The sequence below is a fragment of the Culex pipiens genome, chromosome 2 (genome assembly GCF_016801865.2).
Source record: "Culex pipiens pallens isolate TS chromosome 2, TS_CPP_V2, whole genome shotgun sequence".
In the NCBI taxonomy this organism is placed as follows: domain Eukaryota; kingdom Metazoa; phylum Arthropoda; class Insecta; order Diptera; family Culicidae; genus Culex; species Culex pipiens.
In genome coordinates this window covers 168126192-168151571 of record NC_068938.1, presented here as the reverse complement: position 1 = coordinate 168151571, position 25380 = coordinate 168126192, and the positions used below count along the sequence as shown (strand labels likewise).

The window sequence follows — 25380 nt, the reverse complement described above, 5'->3', positions numbered from 1 at the left end:
CAATGTTGAAAAACTGATTATTGATAACTTTTAACATTGAAATTAGGCTCAAAACGAGATAAGGTTGTAGAGGGTGCACTTAAGAGCATACATAGATGAACAGACTATTGACTTATGCATGAAACTTTGTCCATCGATTTATATGGCCATATAGGCCATTTTGGTACTTTCGATTGCTCCGTACAAACAAAATTCCATACAAAATTTCAATAAAAACAAAAATCAAAAGTTTGTTGAACAAAACTTAAGAAATTATTCTTTATTTTTTGACAATTTAAAATTTCTTTTTGAAGGAAAAGCACCCCTGCAAAACATATTTTTGAAAAGCAAAGTATACATTTTGTGAAAAATGAGTTTTTCACAGTGTCGTTTTATTAGCCCAAATGTTTCGACTCACATTTTTTATTATTTAAGAAATTATTGCTTTGATTTTCAATGCTGAAAAAAGAAACTTTTGAGAAATTTTCTGTTTTTTTTTTTTCAAATAAGAATACTTACAAAATTTGAAATCCAAGCACAAAACTTTAATAAGTCCATAATAAGTTTTTTTTAGCCGTTTTAAAGTTACAAATTCATTTTTATTGAAGAGAAAATTTCACAAACAAGGAAACAAGAAAAACTTATTTTTTACAATTTTAAGCATCAAGAGGCTGTATCACAGCAATCAGAAGTCCAATCAACATTTTCAAAGCATTTTCCAAATATTTTCCAGATATTTTCCAAACATTTTCCAGATATTAAAAAATATTTCTTGAAGGGTTGCTATCCTTCATTAAATATTTTTAAATTGCAAAAAATTGAACATTTTTCGAAAAAACAAACATTTTGAACGACTTTTAGTTGAAAATGATGCACTTAATGAAAAAAATGCAACTAAAACGATCTTTGATTTTTTTAAACAGTATTTTCGATTTTTTTACAAAAGAAAACACACTTAAACTCTATCGAAAAAGCTGCCTTTGTTAGTCCCCTAAAACACATCGAAAATCAAAAAATAAATATTTTGGGAATTATATTTATAGTGTTAATTTTTTTTTTCGTTTGCCTATTATTTGATGAAAAGTCTTCATAATAACCTACAACTTTGCCCAAGACACGATTAAAAAATCGATTCGATCCAAAAATGTTTTCTCAAGATGCATATTTTCGAATTGTCTCATGCTCATTTATTTTGCATAAATTTTATGGAGCCCTGTATAAAAAAAATTATGCAATTTTACTTAGGAAATCGATGCCTCTGTGATCTCTTGTACTAAGCTTGCTGGGATTCCTATCCAGTTAACATAAAAAAGCACAGAGGCATCGATATGCATTGATAATGTTTCAAACAAAATTAAAAAAAATGCAAAGATATTTCGATTTGCGAAAACGTAGATAACTACTTCATCACCCAGAACTGGACATCAACATACGAGAGGATAAAGAGCACGATTCGGTAGTAAAATGGTACTGTGTGCGGACTGAGAGGATAAATCCCGAAATTACCGAGAGTACTTTACTCATGGGTTCATCTTCAAAAAAAGTTCATCTACCGTCAGTGGGGGTGACATTGGGTCTGGGGGGTGAGATTGGGTCAAAGTGATTTTTTACGGATTTTACAATTTTTCAGGTTATTCTCAATGAAACTGAATTCTGTTAAAGGGGTTGTGTAGGGGACATCTTAAGATGACTTCGCTGAAAAAATCTGGTTCCTAGAACAAATCCTGTTATTTTGGCAGATGTCTAAAGTTGGGGTACGTTTTTGGTCAAAAATGACCTCTCGAAAAATCATTTTTCAAATATTTTTGTTAGAATTGCTCGAAAACTACCCAAATGTTTGAAAATCTCCACTTCAAACATTGTAGCGTGTCAATACGATTCCCTCGAACAAGAAACGCTGTTGGATGACTTGTTTTTACCATATCGTTGTATTTGAGCATCATTTTAGTTTCATTTGACCCAATGTCACCCCCTCTAAGGGGTGAGATTGGGTCAATTTTCAAACTATTGGCATTTAAGGTAGTGTTCATCAAAATCCACCATATTTTGGGAAAATGTTAGTAAACTATCTAAGAACAAATCTACGTTGAAAGATTTTCGATGTTATTTAAATTGTTTTTGTTATTAAGAAATTTCGAGAGGTGTATCGTTTTTTGACCCATAGTCACCCCCACTGACGGTATCAAAAAAAAAAAGTACCGATACCGAGACTCGAACCCAAGACCTTCGGCATATTGAACCATGCCTTTGCCGTATGGGCCACCATGGTTCGGTGGCGGTCATTTGTCCATATAAGCCACTCAATAGGATGAACTGCTCCAATGAGCGAATGAACACGCGAGAGAACTATACTCTCGCAAAATAGCACTTTCCTCACGTTTCTTTCCGTGAGGACTATCCTCTCGTTCTTTAACTTTGGGTGTAGTCTGTTGTAAAGTTGTCCTGAAAGACTGGATCCGTCTTGATGTATATCATTGGATACCGTTCTATAAACTGTCATTTTTTTTAAACTAGCAACACTGTCATAAGCTATGGTCAATGGAGTGCGAATGTAAGGCTAGGTGATGTAATGTTGAGTTCAAATGACATCCAGATCTCCTGCAAGTTGGGTTAGTAACGTTTTCAACCGTTTTTATGAAATCATTTTTAAGGTAACACTACAATCGGACGTAACATTGGACGTGTACAAGCAGATCGCTTACACTCAATGCAAACATTCTCTGTTATTTACATCCTAAGTTACCGTAAACCGGGGTGACTTTGATAGGATTTCAATTTGTTTTTAGAATATTTTCCAACAGGTAAGGTTTTTCTCAAGATTATTATTTTTAAAACATGTAATGGGGTAGGCCACACAAAGTCCATGCACTATTTTGGAAAAAAAGTTTTTTCAATAGTGTTTAGAAAAATAGTTACGTTAAAAATTCTTGATTTTAATTCCGGGGTGACTTTGATAGTCATAGTTTTTCTTGTTAAAATCATATTTAAGATGTTCAAACTTTATTTGTACGTTAAATGTACCATCGCTAAAGTAGCTGATATAGTTTGTAAGAAAAAAATCAATGTTTATATTAAGTTAACTAAGTTTATAAGCTTTTTAACAAAATACATATAAATTTTAGGTAAAATTGTTAAAAAGTCGGAATTTTGCCTGAAATTTGTAAAAAATAGTTTTGTTTATAAAATTATCGATTTATATTGCATTTTAAACTGAATTCGAAGCACGAATCACAAGTTTTCACATTTTACATGAAATTTGTTCAACTGAATTTGCCTATAAATTTGGAGATTTTTTTTAATTGTGTTTCAAAAACACATATTATTTATTATTTACAAACATATTTAACCTTCTCCTAGTGGAAAATTGTCCAAAGAATCCGAAAATGCATTCCGTTTTCCGATTAAAAATCATGTTCATTGAGAAAATCATGACACTTTGAGAAGTTTAAAATAATAACTTTCATCCACATTTTCTTAACTATAGTTAACTAACTTTATAAACTTTTCAAAAATTTATGAAAAGTTTTTCATGAGGTACTTTGAACACTTCTCTACCACGGTCAGTATGTTTCTGAACCATTCCTTACGTATTTTAATTGTACTCTTCATTTTGCGGAAAAATCGCAAACCTATCAAAGTCACCCCGGCTATCAAAGTCACCCCGTTTTACGGTACGTCTTTTTGAAATTATGTTCTGATTTGAATAAGAATATTTTCAAACAGAAGTGAAAAATCTCCACCAATTGCTCGCTTCAAGTACTCCGCAGCATTATTGATTCGCAGCTGATTAAATTGCTGAGCAAACAAATTGTTTTGCTTTCTTCCACCAAACACCACCCACCACTTTACGAACTAAAATGTGCATCAATTTGGCTCCCGAACAAAGTTTCGCTCGGCAAGTAACTCTATGGGTAAACAATTTCGCCGTCAATGACTCGGCTCGGTGGTGGTTGTGGTGGTGCTGCTGCCGGCTGGAACAAAATTAGTAGTTGTGCCGTCTATTCCCAAGCGTTCCTAGTCGTCATCGCGATGCATCCAGAACTAGGTTAACTAGGCCATTGTGAGTAGTTTTGTGCTGTGTGTGCTGAGCTGGAACTACTCCCGGGGTAAAAGCAAAACAAAGAAAAAGTTTCTACACTGCTTTGGGGGTAATTTGGCAATCGAGGGACTCCCATGTTCGGGGGGATGGATTGTGCGGCGAGTGCCGGATTGTTTCGCCCCGGGGTTAGGCCTTGGGTGCGCGTGCCAAAAAACAAGCTCGACTTCCCCAAACCTCGTCCGATGTGCAGCCGCCACGTTTGGGCTTAACGCTATGGTGGTGTGAGTTGTGTGAACTTCGAATAACAACACTCTAGGGTAGAATATATCACTATTTTCGCTACGTAGGGTAAGCTGACTCGAATTGGAGCTGACATTATTCTGGAAATTTCATCAGATGTATTTTTTATTTTTGGAACATATTAGAAACGATTCCGAAAAGTTCTCAATAATTTTATTTTCTTGTAATAGATGTTTTGGACTCAAAACAGGTCAACCAACCCTAGCAAACTATCCACGCCACATCCCGGGAACCGTCCGGACGTCACGACGACGACGTCCTACGGCTAATGCCCGATGGAGCAGCAGCGATTCTTAATTGTAGCTCGTTTGGAGGGGTTTTCGTGAAAAATCGTCAAACTTTTTTTTCGCTCGCCTATTTTGTTGTTTTTTTTTTTTCGCTCCAAGGAGTTTTTTACCCCCGTAGCTTTCCTAGAACACCGGAGTCAGCAGTTTTCCCGGACCCGAGAAAAGAGCCCGGCGAAAGCGTGCTCTAATTCACTCAATTATTTTTCGTGAAATAATAAAGAAGTTGGAAGTATTTTGCCCCGGATTGGTTTGAACTACTTTCGGTACTTTCCTTCTCTAGAAAACAAGTCCGCTTGACGTGTACACACGGAGGCAAGATCGACTCGCTCACGGAAGGAAGTAAACCGTATAAATAAATTGCTTTCCAGAAGCCTTCGGGTCAGGTCCTGGCCGCTGGTTGACGGCGAAGCCATTTGGTGACGCGAGAAAGCTGAGCTTGTAGCTCTTCTCTTTGTTTTGATGATGGTGAACGACCGGGTGAGGTTTCTTAGAACGGCGGAAACACTCCGGACTCCGGAGCTTTTATAATTGCTTGTATAACATCATTATGTGCCCCAAGTCGTCGCGGACCAAGCGCTGGCTGGGCTTTCTGGGAACGAAAACGGTCGCGTTTTAGGCGGGCGCTGAACTAGAACTGATTAGTATTTCGATCAGGCCTGAGGAAAAGCCGAGATTGGGTGCGCTGTGTCGTTTTTGTCACCTTTTTGGAGAAATGCTCTGTTTCCAGTAAATCTGTGCTGACATAATACGTTCGGCTTGATTCTTGGACTTTGTCTCTTTCACCAGGCCCAGGTTATTTTTAAAGACTGCTACATTCACCTCAAGAGACGCCGGAGTTATGTTGAGATAAGAACTTCGATCTTATTCCAGCAGCAGGCTTCTTATGCTTTTGCTCCGGAAAAACAAAACAATAATCCACTTATTCCACTTCAATGGACTAGCAAAAGTGTCATGGTGTTTATCTTCTTTGTTGTTTCTGAAAACATTTCCTAAGTGGTTTGGAAATGTTGTTTTAACTGCGTGGACTTGATTATGTACAATACCCTATAAAAGCTAAGCTGGTCAATTTAATCGATCTGTTTTTTGATAATTTCCTCCAATTAAACGAAAAACTTTTTTTTTCGTTATATTTCGCATTTTTTTATATCTTAAGAAAGGCTGATCGTTTTGGGATCTTTGACAAAGTTATAGATTATTATGAGTACTTTTCAGGAAAAATACACAGTCAAAAATAGTGTCAAATTGACAGGTGTAAAATTTGAAGGTGTTATAAACTCTTTTATGATGTAAGATTTCTTAATGCCAATTTTTCAGAAATTTCCAGAATGTGCGAACAATCTTTGACCGAGTTATGAATTTTTGAATAGATACTGATTTTTTCAATAAATACTGATTTTTTCAATAAATCAAGATATCGGTCGCAAAATTTTTTCAACTTCATTTTTCGATGTAAAATCGAATTTGCAATCACGTGCACCGTTTTCAAGTTATAGCAATTTTTAGGTAGGGTAGAGTAGTCATCAATGAGACACGGGGAACAATGATAAAATGGCTCTCACAAGTCGTAGTTTCAACCAATCAGGCTCATATTTTGGGGAAAGGTGTATCTACTGGATACACGTCTGCCATAATAGTGGCTTTGGTTATGGACGCTTCCTTGCAAAGTTATTCATAAATGTTTGATTTTGGGGTGTAAAAATAAATTATGACTGAAAATTACATTTTCGCTTATAGGCTGCCAATAATACAAAAACTAAAATTTCTCCAACTTCTTTCGTCATTTCATAGGGCATGAGTTGGGCTACAATGGCCTTTCATTAGAATTGACCAAAATTAAGAATATACCCAGAATGCAGGGCTGTCTCATTGTTCCCCACTCTTTTCAGCCTATGGGTAAAAATGAGACACTTTGATTTTTCTACATTAAACTTTTCAAAATCTTGGGAAATCCTTCAAAACATGAATCGGATGTGATTTTTGGCATTTTTATTGAGTTTTGACTTCATTAAGCCAAACATATAAAGTTATATGGTATAAATAAAAGGATTTTACTAAATTTAAATACTTTTTAGTATAACTTTTGTTAATAAAAGCTTCATGTTGGAAAAATTGCTTAAAAATGTTCAAGGTAAGTCACCTGCAATGGAACAATACAAAAACATGATGTTTTACTAGAAAAGTATTGATTTTCATAGAGTGTCTCATTGTTCCCCACCTGTCTCATTGTTCCTGCCAAGTGCGTCTACAATGAGACAGTTGGATAGCTCTGGTTGTAGAGGTCAGATCGATCTCATATTTTGGTCAATGTTAGAACACATTAAAAGAAAGAAAATGCAACAGTAAGCTCATTAAAACATGCTGATGAAAAAAAATACAAAACTCGTTGAAAGTTAAAAACCAAAAGTGTCTCGTTGATGACTACCCTACCCTAAGTTTTTTTTTTTTTTTGAAAATAGTCGCAGTTATTCATTTTTTAAATGAGTGCCCATGTTTGTCTACTTTTGATAAATATATTTTTGAAAAGCAGAGAACATTCAATACAATGCCCTTTTAAAATGTTAGTCTTAAATTCCAAAAAAATAAAAATATTATCAAAAAGATTGGAAAATTTCACAAATGTTTCATAATTCAACATTTTAAATCGGACCATTAGTTGCTAAGATATCGATATTAGAATATGGTGGGTTGGACTTTGGGTGAGCCTTAGAAAACATCAATTTTCCTGCATCATTGCATGGCAATATCTCAGCAACTAAGGGTCGTATCAACAAAGTTCAAAAAAATCAAAATATAGCGGATTTTCTCAGCTTTTAAGTTATTTTTTTTCAAAAGTGGACAAACATGGGCACTAATTAAAAAAAACGAATGCGAACTATTTTTAAAAGTTACCTTAAAATGGCTATAACTTGAAAACGGTGCACATTATCAAAATTTCACTAAAGTACTTCTGGAGTTTTTTTTTTTTTTTTTGAAAAGGTCCAATAAACTAAATTTCCAGTTTTTGCTTTTTGGGTGTTTTTAAAACCGCCTTGAGACAGGGGTTTTTTTTCAAAAAAAACGTAGTATTGATTCAAAAATGCATAACACGGTCAAAGATTTTTTGCACATTCTGGAAATTTCTGAAAAGTTGGCGTTCAATGTTCCCTAAACTAAACATATATAAAAATAGTGTTTAATTTTGCAAATCAAATTTTAGTCACAAAAAGTGAAATTCAAAATCACAAAAAAAATTACCATGTAACATTTTTTTTCAGTGTAGTCCTTATCCATACCTACAACTTTGCCGAAGACACCAAATCGATCAATAAATTCCTTAACAAGATTCAGATTTTTGAATTTTAATTTTTGTATGGACTGCTGCCAAATTTATATGCGAAATTATATGGACAAACTAATTATGCAAAATGACTTCTTTGGGCAAACCGAAGTTTCAGCCAGATTAAAAAATAAAAAATAAAATAAAAAAAAGTAAACAAAATTATACATACGATTATTTTTATTTGATTTTAATAATTTTATTTTTTTTGTATTTTTTTAATTTTGTTAGTATTTTAAAACAGTTATCTTTGGTACGAAATTTAGCACCATCTAAAACTCGAATGCCTTTTTAGTTCTCTGAAACATAAAAAACACAAATAGGGTGGTTCACAATTAAGACGAATTAAAAAAAGAACTTTTCAGATATCTCGAGTTTAAAGAAAAACACCCCTGAGATTTTTTCAGCGTTTGTAATGCTAGATCTTCTCTTTCGAATGCCATCTAGCGCTTAAGATATTCATGTTTTAAATTGCATCTTTTTCACCTTAAAATGGTTGTTACTTTTAACCATTTAGCCCAAATTGACTCGTCGAAAAAAAAAATAGTTTTTCAATTGCCCCGAACAACACTTTTCTCTAAAATCCGATGGAAAAATCGCATGCAAAAGCATGCACATCACCTTCGTCAATGTATGTACAATATTTGCAAACACAAAAAAAAATGCAACCGACGGGATTCAAACCCAGCACACACAGTAAGGACTGGCGCTTTAGCCCACTCGGCCATCAGACCGATGAAAAAATGGAGCTAGCCATTTCGGTCAAGTGGGTTTCCCATACTGATGGGCTACATATTTCAGGGTGTAAAATCACATAAAATTGCATAAAAATACTGCAATATTTATTTTACACCCAGGACTTTTACACGCAGCTGGATCACTACTTTTTTAGCTGTGTTGTTACGTTCGAAAAACTGATTTTTGAAGGTTTGCTCAGATGTTTTCCTCAAATTTGGTCATGAAGGCGTAGATTTCGAGAAAAAAAATTAGTGTCTTCGACAACGTTACTTGGATTCAAAAATATATATCAAAAAAAAGTTAGATTTAATAAATCAACCTAACCGTCAACCACCCTAATTTTAAATCAAACCAAAAGTTGTTCTTTTTTATTTGCAACAATTCTTCTGAAGATACCGAAGCTGCAAAACTTCAGATTTTTTCGGAAAATACATTTTCCACTTAATTTTGCGATCTGGACCAATGTGCAATGATAAAATGGTTCTCATAAATCGTGCTTCCAACCAATCAGGCTCATATTTGAGGGAAAGGTGTGGCTACTTCTTTATAACCACATGCGTGTGGAGTTTCTTTCGTAAATTCAATAAAATCAATGTATTTTTTTATCTAACCAATTTCGCAATTCGCAATTCGCAATTCGCAATTTTCAGTGTAAGAACGGGCCTTGACCGATCTTATGCACTAGGTTCCCGACGAACACGCACTGCCCTTACACCTACATCTCACCCTTGCTCTGAGTCAGTACGAGCAGCACGCTAGAACACGCTTTGAGTGTTCGTGCCAGGCATGCACACCTTCTTTTCCGGTTACGCATTTTAACTCGGCCGGGGGTGGTACATTACGTAGGGTTTGATGTAAGTATAAGCGCCTAACCATTTATAGTGTGCCTATCAACTTTCATTAAAGCAAAAACTGTTTTATTTTTAGTTTGAATTCAAAAACTTATTGTTATTGACTGTGTATTGTTTTCTCCTGAAATCTTCCCTATTGTTGAGTCTGTTTATCTGTTGCTATTTCTTTTGTCGCGGTGTTTTGTTACAATTTTTGGTCCTAAGCATGTTATAAAAGTTTACCAAAAATACAATAGTAATATTTGTGTTAATCCTTTAACCATTCCATAAATTGAGTAAGGGCTCAAACCTCACTTGTTTGAAAAAAGGGTGAAGATTGAAAACAATAGACAGTAAAAGAAAATTTATTTTATAAAAATCAGGTATCAATAGTAAGAGAATGATGAGCGTATTTTGAAGAATAAAAATGAGAAGCTAGATGTATTAGATGTAAAATTAGACAATAGTTAATAAATAGAGATACAAAACAAGCTTAGATTATAGTAATGATAATTTATAGGACAGATAAAGAATTATTCAAATAAATAAATTCGCAATAAAATCAAAAAAGATTAGGCGAATGATAAATAGACTTGATATTACTAGTATATTAAGGAAAAGTATATTTTTAGGAAAAAAAACAAAACAAAGTTTGTTACAGCAGTATCAATTGATAGAAAAGAGTGGAAAAGCTTTGAGAGATAAGAGAATCAAAAGTTAGTAAAATTAAAATCAAATGTTGGATATTAAATAGAAGAATCAGTGAAAATTGGGAATCAGAAGAGCAAAATAAAAATAGGAGATAGGTGGTAGCTGAGAATGAAGAGAAGAGAAACCCCGTTGTGCGATGTTTCAGGTACATCCACAGCAGTTGACTCAACATACTGCGAATCAAAACAATACCGTCTACAATCACAAATTACTTCCCTTTCCCACTTTGTCGCGCCCCTTTCTTTTAGCCGTCTCGACTCTGACCCGCGGTGGTCAAAGGTTTACGATCCGTTTCCACAGGCCACCAGCTAGGTCATCATGAAAACCAAGCCAACGTGGAGGTAAGAAAATAGGACACTCGCAAGGAACCAGAGCTATACTGTTCTGATCAAGATAATTGGGATGATCTAACAGAACTACGGATGTAGTTAGTTACGCTCCTTCCAGGATGTTCCTTACGTGGACGTCAACCGAAGAGCACGCAACAAGGTCAGTACCTTTGCATGCTCTTAGGTATCAATCCTTGGCCTGCATTTTTTTATCTAACCAATTTCGTCAACAAATGTATGAAAATGTAAAATAAATACTCTCTAAAAGAGATTGTTGCATATTTTTTCTGTGATTCTGTTAAGGTTCGCTCAAATGTATTAAAGAACAACAAAGCGCGATGTGTGCCATTTCTTTCCCCCATCAGTCATTGTTTTGATATTAGCAGAAGCCAACCCGACGATGCAGCATAATTGCTTTCTGCGCTTTTCCTATCCTATCCAACCAGCATCAAAGTGATTTTATTTTTGTCTAAGCTCCGTGTAGAATCCGTGTCCGTTCGCCACACACAACAACAACAACAGCACATGCACAAACAATGTGGTCTTCATATACGCTGTAGAAGTCCCCCCCAGGACCTTCCCTCTTTTTCTCCATCCAGGCGTTATAGTATTATATGAAAGACAAACAAATAAACTAGCTCTTTCTTCCCGATAGCATCGATTCTGGCGATGACGACGTTTGCGATGAAAGACGCGAGGAAAAATAGCTGGCAAGCTTTTTATTTCGCGTTTCTCTTGCTGCACCAAAACACATTCACTCACGCCATCATCCGGGCGGGCTCCACGAAGCTGGGCAAAACGTCAGCAGAACAACAGCAGCGGCAGTAACCTGCACGGCACACGATGTGAGGAATCGCGTAAAGTCAGCGTTTTTTATTCGCGGTATTCACGCGAGAGATTCAGTGCACCGCCAGTGCAGCAGCAGTGCTGGCGGAAATACAAAAACGTCGATGTTAGGGCAAAGGGTTGTACTGCGAAAGTGGAGCTCTTCCAGTTGGTTCATGATGGCTTCAAATACGTTACTTAAAAAAACGAAGTTGACTTTATAGCTGTCGGCCAGCATTGCTAGTACCAATCATTAGTGTCTTCCATTTAACTACAAGGACTTCGCCGCCCTGGGCTCCCCTAAGTGTTTGAAGTATGGCACGAAGCGACGGCGCCGGATACCCATATTTACACATGAAATTTTAGAGCGCCCACCTCGGGATTCGAACCAGCAACCTCTAGATTGTGAGTCCAGTGCGCGGTCCGATTGATCCACACGGGCGTTACTTAACGAATCGAGATTTATGGATTGACTGAAGTAAACACGAATGATGGAGAACTTGTGTGCATCAGCTGTTAATACAGTTTGACCGACTTGACTTCAAACCGAATGATTATCACTGGATGTTGTTCTTTCAAAAAGCTTCAAATGTTTCATCGTTCATGACTAGGTTCATTAAAGCCAACCGTTTACCACCCAATTAAAGTAATCAAATCTTGAAATCTGAAGTATCTCGTCCAGTTCCCACATAAACCGCCCCTGCCGCGCGTAGTCTTTACCTATTCCGAGTTCTACCACCGCCGGAACCTAATTACCTCCGCGTGCTGATGTAGCGTTATTTACATCCCAAGATCCGCAACAATGTAACCCCGCCAAACGCGCGGACTCGAACAAAACACGAATAAATCGCGAGCTGGTTTCTGGTTAAACGTACGATGATACGATCGTCACCAGTAACCAGTTTACAACCGCACTTGGAGTCCCTTCCGGAGAAGACGAAATGAAGAAGAAGAAGCTTCCCGTAGAGCGCACGAAGGGTTTGCCGGTATGAACTCGAGGTGCCCTTTGGGAGGGCCTCCTATGGCTGGACAGTCTGATGTAATCTCACCACTTCAGATCGGTCGCGCGCTGCTAATGAGCACTAGGAAGAAGTTTGCGCCCAGCATGAGTCACACTTCGCGTAACGAGGTGTTCCCGATTGCGGTTCTTGCTCTAGGTATTACGAGTGGATTTCCTAGTTAGATCCGGGCTGTCGAAGACATGGTACTTCGACTAGTCTTAAGATTGGGACTGTACCGGGAAGGTATGAACTCTTAGGACGATCTTTTTTTGTCTGAAATTCAATAGCACTGTGGGAGATTCGCATTTTCATGGGCAAAACTCGAAACTACCTTCAACAATGCACAATCCCACTATATCTCACGAACTCTTTCCTGGAAATCCCCGCGAGGGCAGAGAAAAAAATGTCCACCTAAACAGAGCCAATTCCAACCAATCCCGTCTTGCATCCCTCCCAGCTTCAATTTAGGAATGTGTAATACACAGAGCTTTGAGCAATGGGACACGATTTATTCGTTTTATCTCACTACCGCGCGGTTACCAACGACTACTTCTGGCTGCTGTTGGCCGTTCCGTTTTCCCGCACAACCGACGACGACGATGGCAAAACGTGATATTGCCGTTGAAATTAATGACGGACATAAATTAGACAGGCTGGCCTGGGCTGGCTGGCTGCACGGATAGAACAAATTCTCCGGAATCGGTGGCCGCAGGTCGCGGATTCGCGGCTTGTTTCGTCCGAATTGAGGTAGCAATTTTCCCACTTTTTTTGTTGCTCCTCTCAGTTCGATTCTGTTTCGCGGCACCACCACTGTCATTTGAATTTGTAATCGAACCGATATTAAATTTTATTGCGCGCACGCTCAAATTACCCGGGTGCGCGGTGAAAGGCGGAAGCACATTTCTTGAGGATTCGAATTAGAATAGAAAAGTAACAGAATTTCCAGAATAAGCATTTTCTTACTTTTCATTTTTTTAAATACGTTTTAGGGGACTTAAAATTACATATTTTGTGTCAGACTTAACCCTTGAACGCCCTTGGTTGCACTAGACTCTAGTGACTAGAGCACCACTATATTTTCACTTCAAATTGAAGTTTTTCAAAGACTGTCAAATGAATTCAACTAATTCTTCTCCATTTAAAGTTTCATCCAATTTGGTCAAAAACAGTTATAAATGGCAAGGACGTAAAAAATCTCGATTTTGCTCTGGGCGGGAAGGTATTAAGGATGGTGTAAAATCTAGTACCGTTGACGTGATTTTAGAAAAAAAAATGTCAAGCAAAATTTCAAAAATCAATTTAAGATGAAATTTACGATCGAAAATTACTCTTTACACATTTTTTAAAAATTGCACCGTTTTCAAGTCAAAGGCATTTCAAAGTGATGTTTTTCAATAATGTTCAGTTTTTTGAATTTAAAAAAAAGCTTCATGAAGGAAAAGCACCTCTGAAAAAATATTTCGAAAGGCTGAGAAAAACTACCACAATTTTATTTTTTTGTACTACTGGTTGTTGAGATACAGCCACTTTTAGTTTATTTTTAGTAAAAAAAGAGTTTTTCTAACATGCCTTCAATTTTCAACTCGCGATATCTCGGTAATTATCCCGGCCGTGTGGATCAATCGGACCGCGCATATGGGTATTCGACGCCTATTCCTATAATTGGTCGCAGTGGTATGTTGGTGTGTTCAAATTGCAAAAAAAAACTAAACTTTTTTATCGAAATATATAACTATGAAATGCCTATAGCTTTGAAAGAGTGCACTTTGATTTTAGACATTTTCAATAGCAAATTTAATTTTATATAAAACCATTATTTTTAATTGGTTAAATTCGCTTGGTTTTGTTCGGTGACAAGGAAAACACTACAAGCAGCAACAGAAGAAAGCTGCGTTGCATTTTGCGTCTGAAGATGACCGAAGAATAGTAGGTCGAAACGTCGCAAGAAAAGAAAATAGTGTTTTCCTTGTCACCGAACAAAACCAAGCGAATTTAACCAATTAAAAATTCCACGGTGATTACAACCAAATCAATACCATTATTTTTGACCATCATTTTTAGGATTTTTCCAAAAATCTTTCTTTCCTAAAAATGTACCAGAATTTGCACCATCCTAGACCTTCTGCCTCTGCCATTTTAGTCCGCTAAAACATATAAAAAAAATCGATGAATAGTAAATGTAATTTTAATTACAATTATTATTTAACCTTATCCCTTTTAGGCCTAATATGTCAAAATATCAATATGTCTAAAAATCAAAATTTTCCTAAGGGGTTACATACATGTAGAAAATCTCAAAATTTCATATTACGGCAAAATTGTTAATTCCACTAAAAAGGTGATTTCCAATCACTTCTGAAAGTTTCATGAAGATATTTCATAATTCAAGTGAATAACAGACGATTTAAGTTTGAAATTTTGCCATGCGGAAAGCGCTGGCTGTCAAACTTTGTTGGCGTTTTTCTCTTAAACCCAAGTAGATTTACGGGTGCCACGATATCTTGAGATGGGATGGACCAAATTGCTGAAATTTGGGGTGAAGACTCCCAAGACATATCCCGTGTGCATGACGAAGCCTGATTTTTAAATTTAGTTTTTTTTAAATACAAAAATCGAAAAATGGCGATACTTAACCTGAAAAACCAAAAAAAAAATTTTTTAAATAAACTTTTTGAAAATCGGCCTTCATCGTGCCACGGAACCGGTTTAACGAGTCTTCACCAAAATTTTGAGCCGATTTGATCGAAGCAGTGTTGAGATATCGTGGCACCCGTTTTTCGAAACTGCTTACAGCCATCCCACATATTCGGAACACCCACAAATTCGGAACACTTTTGTGTTAATTTGTCAATAGCATGCCAAATGCACCTTTACTGGCGACCTTTCTATTTTTAGGACCTTTATTTGGACATTCTCTTGCTATTTCACTAGCAAAAGTAGTTCATTTTGAACAAAAACTGCATTTCAAGACCATTTTATTCAGAGCTGCAAAACACTGCCTCAAAATTGCCTGTTCCGTAATTGTGGGATGTTATTGTGCCTCCCACAATTGTGAAACACCTGAATTTAACAGCTATTTTCACAACAAAGTTACCAGACCATTCATAAAACATAACTTAACTTGAGTTTCATTGGTTTCAGTGTGTGAAGTCATTATTTTGTAGAAAATATCTACTCCTGAAGAGAATCAAAGTTTGTTTACATCCGTAAGAAAAAAATGTTCCGAATTTGTGGATATCAAGGGTCAATGTTTTTCTTTGAAAACTTGATATAAAACGTAAAAATGTACAGCCGGTCTACACAGAAAAAAAAAATGTAAATTTACCCAGCACTGAAACCATGTTTTTCACGTAAACATGCTCAATGTAAATTTGAAAATCAATGTAAAACGTTGTATTGCATTTAAAGTGCCTTCATGTAAAATGAGATTCAACTTAATTGACAGATGTCATGTAAATGGATTTTTTTTCCTGGCAGAACATACATTTTAAATTTCAAAGAGCATGTAATTGTACATTTGATGTAAATTATGAAGCATTTAAATTTTAATTGCAAGTTTGTTTTGAGAATGACAGCTCAAGTGGATTACGAAAGCAAATCAGTCGAATGCTGGTGATGTTTGATGCGCGGTGCAGTGAAAGTTTGTTTATGTTTAAAACAATGTTTTTTTAATGGTAAAAAGAAATCTGCTAAGGGCCTCAGTGTTTGCGGACAAGCCGTGCCGGTTTAGTTGGAAGGAAAAGCCAGAAAATGAGCTAATAAAAACCAAAACAATGCATTTTTTTGTGAAGTGTAGAACTATTTTAGGGATTCTGCGGTAAACAATCATGAATGGCCTTCCGAGAGTCGTCAGCGTAAAAAGCTAAGCATTCGCGAAGTTTGTTTACATCGCGTTTTTGCCGGAAGAGCTATTACTTCCAAAACAGTCAAATATGCTGTTTGGCAACGCCTCAGTTTGGAGGAATGCATTTAAGCTTCCCGGTTGTATGGCAGCAGGTTAAGAGAGTAAGTAAATGTTCACTAATAATTATTACTTACAAAATAACAAACTCAATTTATACTTCTGCAGCTGTTTTGGCTGGTTTAATCCGGCTGGAGCTATCTCGCAGGTAGGTCTTAGCTCACAGTTGCACTTCGGCCGGAACGGCCGTCGAAGCGTCAAGCTCATCCTTGGTTGGCGAACGACTGGACATGGCGTACCATAGGTACTTCGAGTACCGCAGGAATAAAATAGACCCACCAAGTGGTCCATTAGCCTCTTGTCCAGTAACTCCGATACCCTGGCCTCCCCGCGGCGCTAGCCGGGATACTAGTAACCATTGGAGAGATCGGGTAACCAACCCCGGTGGGAACTATGGTAGTATGCTGACAGGGAAGGGGGGCTCCATCCTCTTCGGAGGGTGTAGCTATACCGTTAGGCCTCGAGAGAAAGGCCCCCGTTACGGTGTCGAGAGAAAACCGGAGCTGGGTCTTGGTAGCTTCAAGGTGGCAGCCCCACCCCGAGACTAGGTATCGCAGCCCCAATCCGGCTGCATACCGAAATCAAAACCATTACGAACAATCAAGAAGGAATAAGGATCCGGAACAAACGGCATAGACCTAGGCACGAAAAGGACACCGATTGGAAACTCGGAACATGGAACTGCAGATCGCTACGTTTCGATGGGTATGAGTACGCTCTGTCGAACGAGCTCAAACCCCGCAACTTCGATGTTGTAGCGCTGCAAGAGATGTGCTGGAAGGGAGCGAAGATGTGGGAGGATGATGCTTTGGAGCTCACCATGTACCAGAGCGGCGGAGCCGAAAACAAGCTGGGAACCGGCTTCATAGTGTTGGGCAAGATGCGGAGTCGTGTGATAGATTGGGAGCCGATCGACGACCGGATGTGTAGATTGAGGATTAAAGGCCGTTTCTTCAACTATCACATCTTCAACGTACATTGCCCACACGAGGAATCATCCGATGCCGAGAAGGAAGCGTTCTACGCGAAGCTGGAGCAGAAGTTCGACAGCTGCCCGCAGAGGGACGTCAAGATCGTCATCGGAGATATGAACGCCCGCATAGGAAGGGAGGAGATGTACAAGCCGGTGATCGGGCCGAACAGCCTGCACACCGTCACGAACGACAACGGCCAGCGGTGCATCAACTTCGCAGCCTCACGCGGTATGGTGGTACGGAGCACATTCTTCCCCCGGAAAGACATCCACAAAGTCACCTGGACATCGCCTAACCAACGAACAAAAACACAAATCGACCACGTCCTCATCGACGGCCGATTCTTCTCGGACATACGGAACATCCGCACGTACCGCGGTGCGGACATCCACTCGGACCACTACCTGGTGGGTGCAAGCATGCACTCAAAACTGTCGACGACGTATCACCGACGACGGAGCCGGCTCCCACCGCCGTTCAACACCGAGCGGCTGCAGGACACGGCTGCGGCTCAGCACTACGTGCAGCAGCTGGAAGCGAGCCTGCCAACGGAGGAGGAACTCGGCGCTGCCTCGCTCAACGATGGATGGAGCAGAATATGCTCGGCCATCGGCAGTGCCGCTGAAGCCGCGCTAGGTAGTACGGTCCGAGTTGGAAAGCAGCGCTGGTTCGACGAGGAGTGCCAGCGGCTACTTGACGAGAAGAAAGCAGCTTATGCGGTGAAGCTGAGAGCTGCAACTGATGAGAACGTGGCCAGATACAAACAAGCGCTGAAACAGCAGAGAACGGTCTTCAAGCTCAAGAAGCGCCAGCTGGAAGATCGCGATCGCGCCGAAATGGAGCAGCTGTTCCGGCAGAACGAGACGCGTAAGTTCTACGAGAAAGTTAACCGGTCCCGCAAAGGCTATGCAAGCCAACACTTGTCGGGACGCCGAGGGAAACCTTCTTATGGACAAAGGCGAGGTGTTGAACAGGTGGCAGCAGTTCTTCAACGAGCACCTCAACGGCGATGTAGCGCATGGAGACGGCTTTGAAGCCCAACTTGGACCGCCCGCTGCCGACGAACAGTTCCCGGCACCTGATCTGGAGACGGTGAAGAAGGAGATCAGGCAGCTGAAGAACAACAGGGCCGCCGGTAAAGATCGGTTACCCGGTGAGCTCTTCAAATATGGAGGAGAGCAGTTGGCGAGGGCGATCCACTTGGTGATTTCTATGATCTGGAGGGAGGAGAAACTACCAGCAGAATGGATGGATGGTGTCGTGTGCCCCATCTACAAAAAGGGCGATAAGCTGGACTGCGGCAACTACCGCGGTATCACGCTTATCAACGCGGCCTATAAAATCCTCTCCCAGATCCTCTGCCGTCTGCTGACACCGTACGCACGGAGGTTCGTGGGCCCCTATCAAGCGGGGTTTACTGGCGCTCGGGCCACCACGGACCAAATTTTCTCGCTCCGGCAGATCCTCGAGAAATGCCGTGAGTACAACGTGCCCACACATCACATCTTCATCGATTTCAAGGCAGCGTACGATACAGTCGACCGCGAACAGCTATGGCAGATCATGCACGAGAACGGATTTCCGGACAAACTGACTCGGCTGATCAAGGCTACCTTGGATCGTGTGATGTGTCACGTGCGAGTGGCAGGGGAGCTAGCGGACCCCTTCCAATCGCATCAAGGGTTACGACAAGGTGACGGCTTATCCAATGCGCTGTTCAACATCGGACTTGAGGGAGTTGTGCGAAGAGCGGGTATAGACACGAGAGGCACGATTTGCAACAGGACAGTCCAACTTCTTGCTTATGCGGACGACATTGATATTATAGCGAGAGACCTAGAGACGGTGAAAAGGGTTTACACCGCCTTAAAGACGCAAGCAGGACGAATTGGATTGGCCATGAATACGACGAAAACAAAGTACATGAAAGGGAGGGGCTCAAAGGACGTTGACCCCCCAAGACTCACCCCTCTAGCTGTGGATGGCGATGTGCTGGAGGAGGTGAGCGAATTCGTGTACTTGGGATCGCTGGTAACGGCCGACAACGACACCAGCTTAGAGATCCGGACTCGTATCCACTCCGCGAATCGCGCCTACTTTGGATTACGGAAAACCTTGACATCTGATCGAGTGCAACGTGCCACGAAGCTGACCCTGTACAAGACACTGATTAGACCGGTTGCCCTCTATGGCCACGAGACCTGGACGCTGCGGCAAGAGGACGAACGAGCCCTTGTTTTCGAACGGAAGGTGCTGCGAACGATCTACGGTGGAGTACGTACAGCTCAGAACGAGTGGCGAAGGCGCATGAACCACGAACTGCACGCGCTGCTGGGAGAACCGACCATCGTCACCCTGGCGAGAATCGGGAGGCTCAGGTGGGCCGGCCATGTCGCGAGGATGGATGAAGACCATCCTATCAGGATGCTCTTTGACCGCGCGCGACCGGATGGCGGCACTGGCCGAAGAGCAGGAGCGCAGCGTGCACGATGGGATAATCAGATCGAGGCGGACCTAAGAAAGATCTGCAACCTAGGAGACTGGCGAGCTGCAGCCCAGAACCGAGCAACATGGAACAACCTTCTTGATACAGCACGGGCACCGCGTATGGTGTTCTAAGCTGTTTGGTATGGTATGTATCATCCTGAAAACTCTCAACACAGTTTCCTCTTCGGTCCAAGAACGGATGGCAGAAGCAACTCCGTACGAGATAACGGTCGTCGGTGCAGGGGGGCAGTTGTCGTAGTAAATCGCGTCACACTACCGCCACAGGAACAAGATCGGCAGCCGTTGGTTCTACCGTTGGCTGCCAAGGCAAGTCGTAGTTGTTGCACTCCTCCTTCGCAGGCAGGTTCTCGTCTTGTGACTGCCGGTAAGAGTTCTCCGTACGTTTATGAGTTTAAGAAAAAGCAATTTTGTGATTATTACTTACGAAACACAATATTTAAACCATCAAGTTAAGAAAAAATACTCGAACCAAACACTTTAACTTCTTTCTTTCTTTTTTCTTTCTGAATCTGACAGAACGCAAAATGTAAACTGTCTGAGTTGAGTTAACACGTTTATTTTTAATACCGTTTTCAAAATACATATCAACTCCGACAAACAGATTAATCTATTTTGATTAGGCCACAGTTCTATTCAAAAGTGAGTACTATAATCTTCATTCCCTGAACTGTAACTTAAAATCACACTTTGCTGAGATTATTTACCCACCTTCCGTGTTATTATTTTTTAGATCAACTACGATTATACTTTTTTTTGGTAAACGTAGTGAAAAAATCCTTTTAAAAAAAATGCAAAAGCAAATTCAGCAAGTACAAAGTCCAACTGGAAAAAGGTAATCACGTTTACAACTAGACTGTCAATGTTCGCATAAATGTCCCACATGCATTTTAATCACTTTTGAGTTATTGATGCAGTTTGATTAAGAAAAAAGTCTGGAGTTTTTTTTTTTTGAATAGGTTCAATAAACCAAATTTGCAGTTTTTGCTTTTTGGTTGATTTTAAACCGCCTCGAGTCAGGGGTATTAAAAACACCCAAAAAGCAAAAACTGAAAATTTTGTTTATTGGACCTTTTAAAAAAAAAAAACTCTAGAAGTGCTCATACGCATTTTGACAACTGGAACTATTTTGCAAGTTCCGAGACAACAGGAAACTATTTAGCCAACTATTGTTCAGTATTTCAAGTAGTTCCAGCTGTCACAATGCTTATCCGCCCTTTTCTCGTGCTGCTCTAGTTCTTTGAATGCAGTGAAACTAACAAACAATGTTTTTGATTTTCCTTGGAATACAATTTTAAAATAAAAAAAATACTCCAGGTTTTTTTGTTTTGCTTTTCTAATTGTTATCATTTTGGTAAAAACTAAATAAAAATTTAAAGAATTCAAATCTCAAGCTGAATGATCAAAAGAAGTATTTCAAGATGCTTTTAATAGGATGCCAGTTATGCTACTGTCATCAATTTTCTTTTTTTCTGGATAATTTTTTTCCTGAAGTTTCACGTCTTTTTACTATTTTTTGTTTTATAAACAATTAAACTAATGAACAAAATAATGTTTTACAATCTACCCACTGTAGCAAAAATTTTCATTGATAATTTCCTATGTAAGTACAATTTGTTTTGCTCCCTGATTTTTCAAATTATTCTAAGGAAGGAAGGAGCACAGCAAAAATAAAAATTAAAATTTGCACCTGTTTTATTAGGTTTTGCAAACAAATGCAAACATTGATTGTATCCCTCTCACACCTTAATGCAATTTTCCATCGGAGTAAGCGGGATACACTCTACGTTTAAAGGACCTAATAAAAAAAAGTCCCGAAATTAAAGGGAACCAAATCTAGCTTTTTTTTTTAAATGTTTTTGGGTTTAGGATTTATCTTTTTACTTTTATTATAGAAACAAAGCGTTATCCCAATTTGGAATGTGCAATGTGGAATTGTAAGCAAACAGTCTATCCTGCTATAAAACTCTCCCAGACTCAAGCAGGATAGACAGCAGCTAGTTTTACAAATTCACATTTGCCTATTTACATTGTTTTTCTTGAAATTTAATCTTAAAATATCCAGCCTTCCATCGCTTCCGAAAACTCAATATCCTTCGGGAAGTCGCGTGTTTTCGCCTTTCTTACAAGTGCCCTTACATACTGTGTACAAAGTACACGTACGCGACCTCAGGTGGGATATCGTCCCGCAGTACAATTTTAACATCTCGATTTGATACATAGTCAGAGCTACCCTGAATTGGGTAGGTTAAACTCCGACAAAAAAAACTGCATTTTCTTTTACCGGTCTACTAACATGAAATTTCATTGACTCCCAACGTCAACTGTTTTGTTTTGTTTTACGTTTTCAGTTTTGATGTTTTGAGCAGAGTCGCCTACTGCGATCGATTGTGTTAAAGCAACAGCACCGCAGTTTCCTACGATTTGTGGTTCCCCGAGTTTTAAGTTCCGTCGCAGTCGATTCTTCGTTGTCCCTGTAGTGTCCTTTTCCAAAATTTGGAAGTAAATCGTCTCGAAAAAAGCGATTTCGGAGGACCACTGCTTCGGCACTTGTGACGAGCAGAAAATTAATCTGGAGGAAAAAAACAGGCAAGTTGAAAATGGTTTTTCGTTAGAAGGTGGGGTTGTTCTGGGAGTGAATTCAAACAAACTTGGGGGACAATGTCGCGGAGTGAGAATCTGTTTTGACAAGTACGAGCTCAAGGGTGAGATTCTACAGATCGATTTGTTTTGCGACACGCCTTGCAGCGAAAGCTTTTTTCAATCGTTTTACAAAATCAACTGGATTGCTGAGATATACGCTCTGACTAGCCAAAACACTCCCTAGCGGATCGAACTACGATGTGATGCACAAACGGCGCAAAGGAATGGATTTGCTGATGCGATCCGGCTGTGGCTACAGTATACTTAACCATTAGAACGAAACCGCGCTCGAAATATAAGATTTTTCGCAGAGCTGGTTAGTTGCTAAAAGTGTAAAGGCAGTTTGTTTTAATTAAGGTTAATGTTAAATGTTTTTTTTATTCATAGATCAATTTCACCAGAATACGCAAGAACGTGCTTAAAGTTATCAACAAAAGCTGGTTTATTCATGACGAAGGATGGTTGGATTCACTAAGAAATCTTGATGTAGACAGACAAGGGCAAATCCCGATTGCAGCCACCGACAGATTTTCTACTTATTCAAACCTTGCTTCAGCGGATGCTGAGGAAAAGCGCTATTCAGTTTGGTCTCAAGGATGACAAATGGGAAAGCAACCGTAAGTTGTTTTATTTGAATTTATCACTTCCTATAAAGATTATTTATCTAGAAATTTTGAGCTCCGTTGAATTTGGCGTTCGATGTATAGTTTTCATAATATTTATGTTTCATATTGTACTTCTGAATGTTTTGATTGTTGCATACGAGTACGATATAAACATAAAAATTTGTAAAACTACATCGGATTCTAGATTCAACGGGGCTAAAAAAAATTCCGCTTCGGTAAATTTACGTATATTTCATCGGAAATTTACATGTTTTGAGACACTTTTTGTTCGATAATTTTACGTCGGATGGCATTTAAATTTCAAATGAATTTGATGTAAATTCACATCATTAATGACGTGCACTTTTGGTACATCATGAATGATGTAAATTTACACAATTTTTTTTTCTGTGTATACATCAATCGAAAGATCGCAAGAAAAGCTTTCACATGCAGGTAAAAGCAAGTCATTATATCGGCAAAGATACAATCAAATGTCTTCAAATTTGTTTTGTTAAAAGTTGAAAATTTATATTTTAAGGCCCTGAAAACAGATTTACAAAAACTGTAATTGTGTTCTCATACCAAACTCTGACATTTTTGCCGATTTACATGTATGTAACCCCTTTACTAATTTTTCATTAATTTTACCATCACCACCTTTATTATTTTTATTTTTTTTTTAATTCAGGCTGGCAATGATCAATGCAATTGCCTGATCACTTATCTAAATTGCATTTTTTTGTAGATTTCACATATTTAACGATTGGCCCAATATTTCTCGAGCATTACGCTCTGAAAAAAATAAATATTATCAAAATTTTTTATTAACAACTAAATTATTATAATTGTAATTTATGTATAGAACTCTATAAAAAGAAGATTCTTTCATTTTCCATAGAGTATTTGAGAAATGTTGGTAACATATTTGAGAAATGTTGGTAACATGGTTGGTATGAGTTGCGTTTTGCGACCAATATTTCGATTTTTCGAAAAAATCAGTATTGATTAAAAATTCATAACTCAGTCAAAGATTTTTTGCACAACCTGGGAATTTCTGAAAACTTGGCAATTGATGTCCTCTAAAACATATCAAAAAATGAAAAAAATTGAAATAGTGTTTTTTGTAAATCAAAAATTTACCGTGTATCATTTTTTTTCAGTGTAGTCCGTATCTATACCTACAACTTTGCCAAAGACACAAAATCAATTAGAAAATTCCTAAAAAAAAACAGGTTTTTGAATTTTCATGCATCATTTTTGTATGGACAACTGCCAAATTTGTATGGAAAATTATATGGACAAACTAATGATGCAAAATGGCTTCTTTGGGCATACCGAAGGCAACAAAAAAGTTTCAGTCGGATTAAAAAATATAAAAAAAATCGAATGACCGAAATCTGAGAACACTGCTCTAACGCAAACAGTGCACAAATAGCAAAAGATTTAAAAGTCAAAGTTCAATTAAAGGAATTTAATATAACATTTCGTAACTAGATACTATTTTTCAAGTGTCTTTGTATGATCTGTTGTGATCATCAATTGGTTATTGTTTATCCGGGAATCAATGACACTTAACACATAAAATTTAAATTAGAATTGATCTGTTGAAAGCTGAATCGCGGAAAAAATGTCCCAATTGACATTCCCAATTGACAGCTCAAGAAAATAAATCTATTAAAAGCGTGATGCTGCAAATCACTGGAGAAAGACGGGGACAATCATTTCTTCTTTATTTGTCCCCTAACCTTCCCGGCCATCTCGGTCCCCACACCGGACTGTCCACCGGAACCCATCCGCACGCGACCCCGCCGGAGGAGAGGCCATGACTGAGTTTTTCATAATTTCTCTCTCTTATTCTCAACGGCCAATGGTGGCGGCGCGGTGGTAATGGAAAACTGACAGTTTGTCCGGGACAGCCCGGAAATGAAACTTCATTTGGGACATGATTTTTTTTTTGCCTCTATCCATCCGACTTTTCTCCAATCATTTGCACGTCACATCTCGTTTATCGGATTGACTTAATCTAATAACGCTTTGCTTTTCAACGCGCGATTGCTGCGAGAATTGCTCCACTTCCTCTGGACGTCGATGCTCGGACGATTCCCGGGTGGCCCCGGTCGTCCCAGACCGGAAGCACATCATCAGCGTGCGAAAATTGAAGTCCCGATTTGCATAATAATTAAAATCAATGATATTCATGACCCCCTGGGAGGAGGAGAGGGGTCAGGTAGCTTAGGGTGGTAATAAATTTCTAGCCTAGCACGGTGTGCTTAACTTAGAAATAAAAGATTTGAAGAAACAATCGAAATACCATGTTCAGATGTCGCTTTTTAT

The 25380-nt window shown here is 38.8% G+C and overlaps 1 protein-coding gene across 1 annotated transcript in view; it reads right to left on the bottom strand.

The window, feature by feature from the left end:
• The window catches only part of LOC120427765 (uncharacterized), a 167035-nt gene that overhangs the window by 78246 nt on the left and 63409 nt on the right, over window positions 1–25380 (bottom strand). The gene's annotated exons all lie outside the window — the stretch shown is intronic.